This window comes from Macrobrachium nipponense, chromosome 16, assembly GCF_015104395.2.
Source record: "Macrobrachium nipponense isolate FS-2020 chromosome 16, ASM1510439v2, whole genome shotgun sequence".
NCBI lineage: Eukaryota > Metazoa > Arthropoda > Malacostraca > Decapoda > Palaemonidae > Macrobrachium > Macrobrachium nipponense.
In genome coordinates, this window is record NC_087209.1 from 73434747 (window position 1) to 73442837 (window position 8091).

The following is an 8091-nucleotide window of genomic DNA, read 5'->3' on the forward strand; positions in this document are numbered from 1 at the left end:
GAACCAGTACAAAAGAGGCATGATTCAGTGGCAAAAGCCCTCCACTGGAGCCTGTGCAAGAAACATCAGCTACCTTGCAGTAATAAGTGGTACGAGCACCAACCTGAGGGAGTGATAGAAAACGATCAGGCAAAGATCCTCTGGGACTATGGTATCAGAAACGGATAGGGTGATACGTGCAAACAGACCAGACGTGACGTTGATTGACAAAGTCAAGAAGAAAGTATCACTCATTGATGTCGCAATACCATGGGACACCAGAGTTTGAAGAGAAAGAGAGGGAAAAAATGGATAAGTATCAAGATCTGAAAATAGAAATAAGAAGGATATGGGATATGCCAGTGGAAATCGTACCCATAATCATAGGAGCACTAGGCACGATCCCAAGATCCCTGAAAAGGAATCTAGAAAAACTAGAGGCTGAAGTAGCTCCGGGCCTCATGCAGAAGAGTGTGATCCTAGAAACGGCACACATAGTAAGGAAAGTGATGGACTCCTAAGGAGGCAGGATGCAACCCGGAACCCCACACTATAAATACCACCCAGTCGAATTGGAGGACTGTGATAGAGCAAAAAAAAAAAAAAAAAAAAAAAAAAAAAAAAAAAAAAAAAAAAAAAAATAATAATAATAATATAATAATAATAATAATAATATAAAATGTCGAATCAAGAACAAAAGTCGGCATAAAATTATTTCAACGTAGATGTGTTTTATGTAACAAAATTGTTTATTACTCTACGGAGATTGTACACCATATTTCAATATATCAACTTCGTAAAATTCGTTTATCTTGACTGTTTTCCATATGTATCGAATAGGCGCGTTACTCGCCACCTAAATAGTACTGAAAAAGCCGTAAATAAGAAGAATAGGAAAGAACTTCTATAAAATAAATGCAGCTGAAGCAGCAATCTCCTTCAATGGAACATGTTTGAAAGAGGGTTTCTTCTACCTAAAGACAGTAATGAACTAATAATAATAATAATAATAACTAATAATAATAATCAATAATAATAATAATAACTAATAAACTGCGAACTGAAATATATTGAACTCACATATATTCCATACAGTTCGGGGAAAAAACCAGCGATTCCGGTTATAATTCTCGGAACGAAAAACAAACACCTAAACGTTAATGGCCATTCGGAAACTAATTAATTATGGAAATAAAATTCTCCGGCCGATGTATTCATCCCAGGTAAGCCTTTACCTGGGGAACATTCACTGTCCATCAATTTCGGCCATTGTCAAGTCGAGTGTGTTTTGAATGCGAGGTCATTACGGGAAGCAGGAAATTGATTGCCGCGGGAATTACTCTAAATGAACTCGCGTTGGCTTTCGCCGAATTTTATGGGGAATTGCTGGGCTTCTGTAATTGGTCTGTTGTTAAGAACAGTTCTCATTGTTTTCTTTGATAATGAGTCGAAGAAATATGATGATTTATGATAACAAAACTTATAGGCAATACACGTCATCGTTTTCTCGGAAGTTCGGTTGTAGAAATATAATGATATATAATGACAACGCTTATAGATGGCAGAAAGCACAGTTTTATCGGATATTCAGTCGGAGAAATATAATGATATATAATGACAAAGCTTGGGCAGACGGCAGAAAGAAAGAACTGGTTTTCTTGGATTTATCCAGTTTGTAGAAATACAATGATATATAATGACAAAGCTTGTAGACGGACTGCATTGTTTTCTCGGAAGTTCATCCGTAGAAATATAATGACATATAATGACAAAGCTTGCAAACGATAAACACGCTGTTTTCTCGGAAGTTCAGTCGTAGAAATATAATGATATATAATGACATGAAGCTATGGGCAGTTTACGACAGTAACTGAAGGTTCTTCAGCCAAAACGGTTCCCTCTAGGTCCCGCCAGCTGAACGGCGATCTTGTCTTTGGATTAATCCATCCCATCGCAAGCTGGCTCTTCCCACCTGGCTGTCCAACCTCTTTAACTTCGCCTTACTCAAACTTCGCTCTCTTTTAACACCTATAAACATGTTACCTATATTCACTCCTATCCAACCTATTAACAATATTGACTCAAAGCTCAATCAACAAGCTTTTAGTCGACGTGTTAATTACAATTGCTCAAAGATAATTCACCCTGTTAATTAGAGTCGCTCAAAGCAACAACCTGTTCTTATTCAAGCTGTTAATTAGATTCGCTCAAAGCTTATCCGTCCTATTATGGAGATTCACAACCACTTACTCACTGATGAGGTCGCAAGAAACAGCGGTCTCCATTTGCAGTGGGAAGATGAAAGCTAAACATAAACCTGGAGGTTTATTAGTGAGCTCACACTTGCCATCGTTTATCCAGTTTTATGCAGAAGAAACTTAGCAAAGGGAAAGTCTTCTTCGGTTTAGGCTTCGCGTCTGGCGGCTGAAGGCTGAGCTTTTCAGGCTTCTTAGTTTTTATCCCTTCAATGGAAGTGAGGATTTTTATCTCCACTTTGTCTCCATGATTTGAGTGGTTTCTAACTCTGTGAAAGGCTTATTTTATATACAAGGAGAGAGAGAGAGAGAGAGAGAGAGAGAGAGAGAGAGAGAGAATTACAGCACAAAAAATAAACCTTTTCTGAAACCCTTAATGAATACCTGAAAAGAGCTCGTTATGTAGAGCGTTCACGAATTATAAGGACGTGCGAAGGAATAAATTTCCCGGGATTTATCGACTCACCTCAACAGCAAAAGTTCAAAGCAGCGGATTTGTCCCCACACTTGCACTGCAGGTTAATTACCAAGTCCCACGAATTAGACCCTTTTGCTGCATTACCACTTATTCTCATCTTTGCTTATTTTTCGTGTTTTAGTCTTGAGTGATGTTTCATACTTTACTTACTGTTAAACCTTACTGAAACATGATGATCGACAGAGTTGTGGATTTAATTTGCTTCTCTTGAGGTTTCCCCGAGTGCTTTATTCTTTTAACCAAACTTTGCTAACTGATTTATCTCTATATATTTCACCAATTTACTAATGGTTCTCTTTTGTAACCTATGTATCATTCTCTGCAAATTTGCCTTGATGTATTATTTGTAGCATCCGTTTACTTTCAGCTACATTTACCACAACATTTTAACCAAAGCTGTCCAACTCCTTCAGCTTTACTTGGCACCAATTATAACTATAAGAGCATTGTGGAATAACTGATAGTTTTAATATTTGATAATGATAAAACTATTCAAATATTTGAGAATTTGTATATATGATAAACAATAATTACAATAGTACGTATTATAAGGTTTTTATTGGATGACATCGTCTTCGATTTCTTGAAACGGAGAAATCAACTAGATGGCAATTCAGAGCTCACAGTGCAGTAAACAATAAGCACAAACATACCAGCTATTACTAATGATCATCAATAAGAAGTTAATTCTCTTGCAAAGTTTCGGTTGCGCTAAAAAATATATTTACTAAAAAAATTCATAATCATATGAGTCAAAAAAATGAGAAAGTAAATCTCACAGTAGGATGCTGTTTGATTTTGTATATTTTAAAAAAACAAAATCAAACTGGAATACTCCCGTGGATTTACTTTCCTAAATGTACTTACTATTAGGTCACTTATCATGGAAGATCAGTAATGCAAATAAATCGACATATAAACAAGTATCATCACATTACATAAAAATAAATGCTAATGATACTCTTAGAAATAACATCCATGATAAAAAAGAAATGAAATAACAATCATCTGAGAAAGTCAATACACGAAACTTATACGAAATGTATAGCTTTTGGAGATAGATTATATCACCTATTCATGAGGATAAAACCTAAGCAAAAATTATAACTAATCTGTCTTAAAAGAAAACAGAACTCTTTGACGATCTTCCTTCACATCAGACTAGATGGAAGATAGCGAGAAGGTAAAGAAACCCATTTAACCATTTGAGATTGAAAATAAAATGTAAAATGGATAACGTCAAGTTTATTTGCTTCACAATCACATATCTTTTTCCTCCTTTTCATTTTTTTCTGTGCGCCTGATTTAGAATAAAAAAAATCACGAAAATTCGAAAACATGTTTTCATTAAATGCGGTAAAAGTAAAAAAATAATCTTTTTAGATATCAGGGTTTTCTTTACCAATCATGTCCACTAAAATAAGATTAGGCACCAAACATGGAAGGAAATGCCACAGTAAAATAAATATATTTTTCTATTCCTTGTAGCATTTCTTTCCATCTTTGACGCCCACTGTAGGGTCACTAGAAGTCGCTGCTGACCTACTGATCATGTAAGGTTGTATGGTAACCGGGATTGAGTAACATTGCAAAATATCAAATACATCGGACGAAGGGAACAGGTCGGAAATTGAGTTACAAGTTTCGACACAAACAAACAGAGACTCAAACGCCAAGTTAAATAAAAGAATGTAATTATAATGCATTAGTCTCCCGTCCAATACGTCGGGACTTGAAAAAGAAAATTGCGCTACACATTCTGTATGGAGAGTAGAAAAAAAATCCAATTTTATTTTTCTAAGTTCCTTTCATAATTTGCATGTCAGCCACTTGATACCTGGAGTTCATTTTCAGTATCTCACTAGAGTAATTACCTGGTTGCTATCCTCTCTCTCTCTCTCTCTCTCTCTCTCTCTCTCTCTCTCTCTCTCTCTCTCTCTCTCTCTCATCAGCAACTAAATTTTAAAAAGATTTGTTTACCAACTCAGCTGAGAAATAAAAGCATAACTGCTAATGAAGGGAAGGGAGAAACTTGGGAGATACGACCACCGAGAAAACATACGACCGAAAATAAAAAGAAAATAATAAAAAATATTCAGGAAGAGGAAAAACAACGACGAAACAAGTCAAAATACGACACAAGACTTGAAAATAAAACCAAATATGCAGTTGGTGAAAGTAATGACCCTGAGGATACTTCGTCGTAAAGGAACATTCATGAATCTCGATGACTGTCAGAGAGAGAGAGAGAGAGAGAGAGAGAGAGAGAGAATTGATACTCTGTTGCCTTTACTGGTATGATATTTCAGTAGCAAGGAAATTGTTTCATGCGAGAACTGTTCCCGCTTTAAACATCATACAATAACAATTATTATTGTGATCGTGCGTCTCATGAGAGAGAGAGAGAGAGAGAGAGAGAGAGAGAGAGAGAGAGAGAGAGAGAGAGAGCTCAAGGCCCAATCTGCACAGGATGGACGGGATGTTATCGTCTTTGAAAGCATGCTTATAGAACACATTGACTCAGCTGCATTATATAATTATTCCATATCAATATTTTCTCTTCTTGTTGATGATCGTTTTGATAGTTGATATACATCAAGCTGCCTTATGAATGTACAAAGTCCCCCCATTAGCCAATCATATCTTGACATCAGCTTCAGTAAACGCAAATAAATACCTTGATCAAGATTCTGTTTTGACACTAATGATAACCGCCACCGCCTCTCTTCTCTGATCTCGTACATTGAGATCATTAATGATGTGGAATTCCATCAAAATCAATACGATGCAAATGGAAGACGGATATTTCACTCTTTGTTTCGATAAAAATCGATATGAGTGGCTGTTTTATATATATATATATATCTATATATATATATATATATATATATATATATATATATATGTGTGTGTGTGTGTGTGTGTGTGTGTGTGTACGTGTGTGTGTGTGTATATGTATATTATATAGTATATACACATATATACGCATGTAAAATAATATATATATGGGGGAGGTTGGGGTGTGGCCTGACAAATATCTAATATAGTATAGAAGATATAAATAAAATCACAAGAAAAGGAAACTATAAATATCGGAATGTATGGGGTAATTCCGCCTAAATTCCAATTCCCCCCAATTCCACAACCATGAAGCGCCAGGGAGAGGAAGCTGGGGAGGAAGAAATTCCCGAAATGGAAAGAAGACTTTCCGAAATTCGGAGGCGAGAGACGTCCTCCGGAATTTGAAAAGACGACGTAAATGGGACATAACCGCACATCTGGCAGGCGAAAGAGGAAGACCGCTGTCCATTAGTTATGGAAGAAAATATGCGTCATGGCCTCTCATTTTTCTTTTGGAAATTCGAGGCTCTCCAATTTCGACGGTACTGGAGTGTTTTCTCTGTAAATGTTCTCTCTCTCTCTCTCTCTCTCTCTCTCTCTCTCTCTCTCTCTCTCTCCACTTTAATCGTGAAATATTAAAGTGGAGAGAGAATTTTGATAGAGGCTATAACCCAATTAAGGCAAAACGTTTCTACAAGAAAATATCTCAAGTGACGACAAGGCAACATCAGTAATCAGAGATATCTCCGCGCAGCCGGGCCCTGCTTAACTGCTGCAGGAATTCCAGGAAAAATGCTGGAATAGCTCCCATATGGTTCCAGTCTCAGCTCCATTAATTCGTGTTCGGTGTTCTGGGAGCAGTAATTGAAGTTGTGGTGTTTATCTCAGTATCTTGTGTAAATTGCGTCTTAAATATATATTACTGTTTCTTCTTCCAGTAAAACAACAGCGTATTCCATCTTTTCTCTTAATTAATATACTCGAGTGACAATTTCCAAATATTTTTTGCCATGCTTGTGTTAACTTTGGACAGTAGATGGCAAAATTTATTTTCACATAGTAATAAAGCATATATGATTTCGTAAGCAAAAATTGTTCGCGCAAGCTTTAATATAAATATATATATATTATATCTATATATATATATATATATATATAATATATATATATATATATAATATTATGTGTGTGTGTGTGTGTGTGTGTGTGTGTGTGTGTGTGTGTTTTAATAAAGGGTGAACACGCACGCATAGACATGTATCTCTGCCCCATTTTTTATTTTGAAACCAATATCGGGATACTCTTCCCTTCCGGCAAATACGAAACTCGATCTGGTAACCAGAAAAGTAAATAACAGAAGTACATAAGAAAGCGCCTCCCCCCCCCCCTCCCCCACGATTACAATAGAGCGAAAAAGTTTGGGGGCTTACTCTGTATTCAAGGAACTTTATTTTAGGAGAGTTTTTAGGAAATACGATACCTTTTGATTTACTTGACAAACTTATAAAAAATGTCATCTACAATCTCATTTCGGGAATACAGAACCCGATCTGCGAACTAGTTCCTTACGAGTTAGAGACCTTATACGGAATTGCTCTGACTAAATCCTCGCCCAAGTCTTTGCTATGTACGTAAGGTATGTATGTATACCTGCAGTCATTTCCAAATGATCTATTTACAAGGGAAGGTGAGCATCTGACTGAAGGCTTCTTTAATGAGACGTATCCATCAATTCTGGTTCTTTTTATTTTGCAGTCGTATATTTACTGTACCAATTGTCACAGTCAAAATGATTTATCATCGAAGTATCTGTGGGCGCAACGGGTTGAACCAAGGATTTTTAGTGGAAATGCAAATAATAGTTGAAAATAAAAATAAAATATTTCATGGAGGTGAAGTTGGAAGAGTGACTGGTTGGATGCCAAAGTGCGCCTGAGTAATGCTGTCTCGGAGATGATCATATGGACCAGTAGTTACAAACTATTAGTCTAAAACGATTCAGTCCGTCAAAAACTGGACTTCTCAATCAGTTAATGTGTTTTTTCAGAAGAAGGAATCTTCTTGGCACTTACTGTGTCTTCGGTGTAAGTAATCCAAGAGGAATTGAATTCGTTCTACGGGATACTCGTAGCCCAATATCATGAGTTTAAAAAGCTTTGTTCGTTTTAGTGATAAAAAATGTGTCTACACAAACATATATAATAAGTGAATGTATATGTTTGTGGACTTATGGAAATCCGAGTCGATTGACCGATCTGGCGAAAATTTAGCTGGTGACTAACATTTGACCTAACTTAGATAATAGGGTAGGTTTCAAACCTGTACCCCGGCCCCCTTCCCCTTTTCCCCATTCCCCCATCTCCCCTCCACTTCCGTTTGTAACTTATGTGGTAAATACACTCTAAAGGTTTAACATGCCTCATTCATGTACTCATGACCATAGAAATATATTATTGAAAATGCTTTGCAGTTACCATAATAATACATAAATAATAGGGATAAACAGCACAGGTAACATCTGGATAGCATGGACTGACA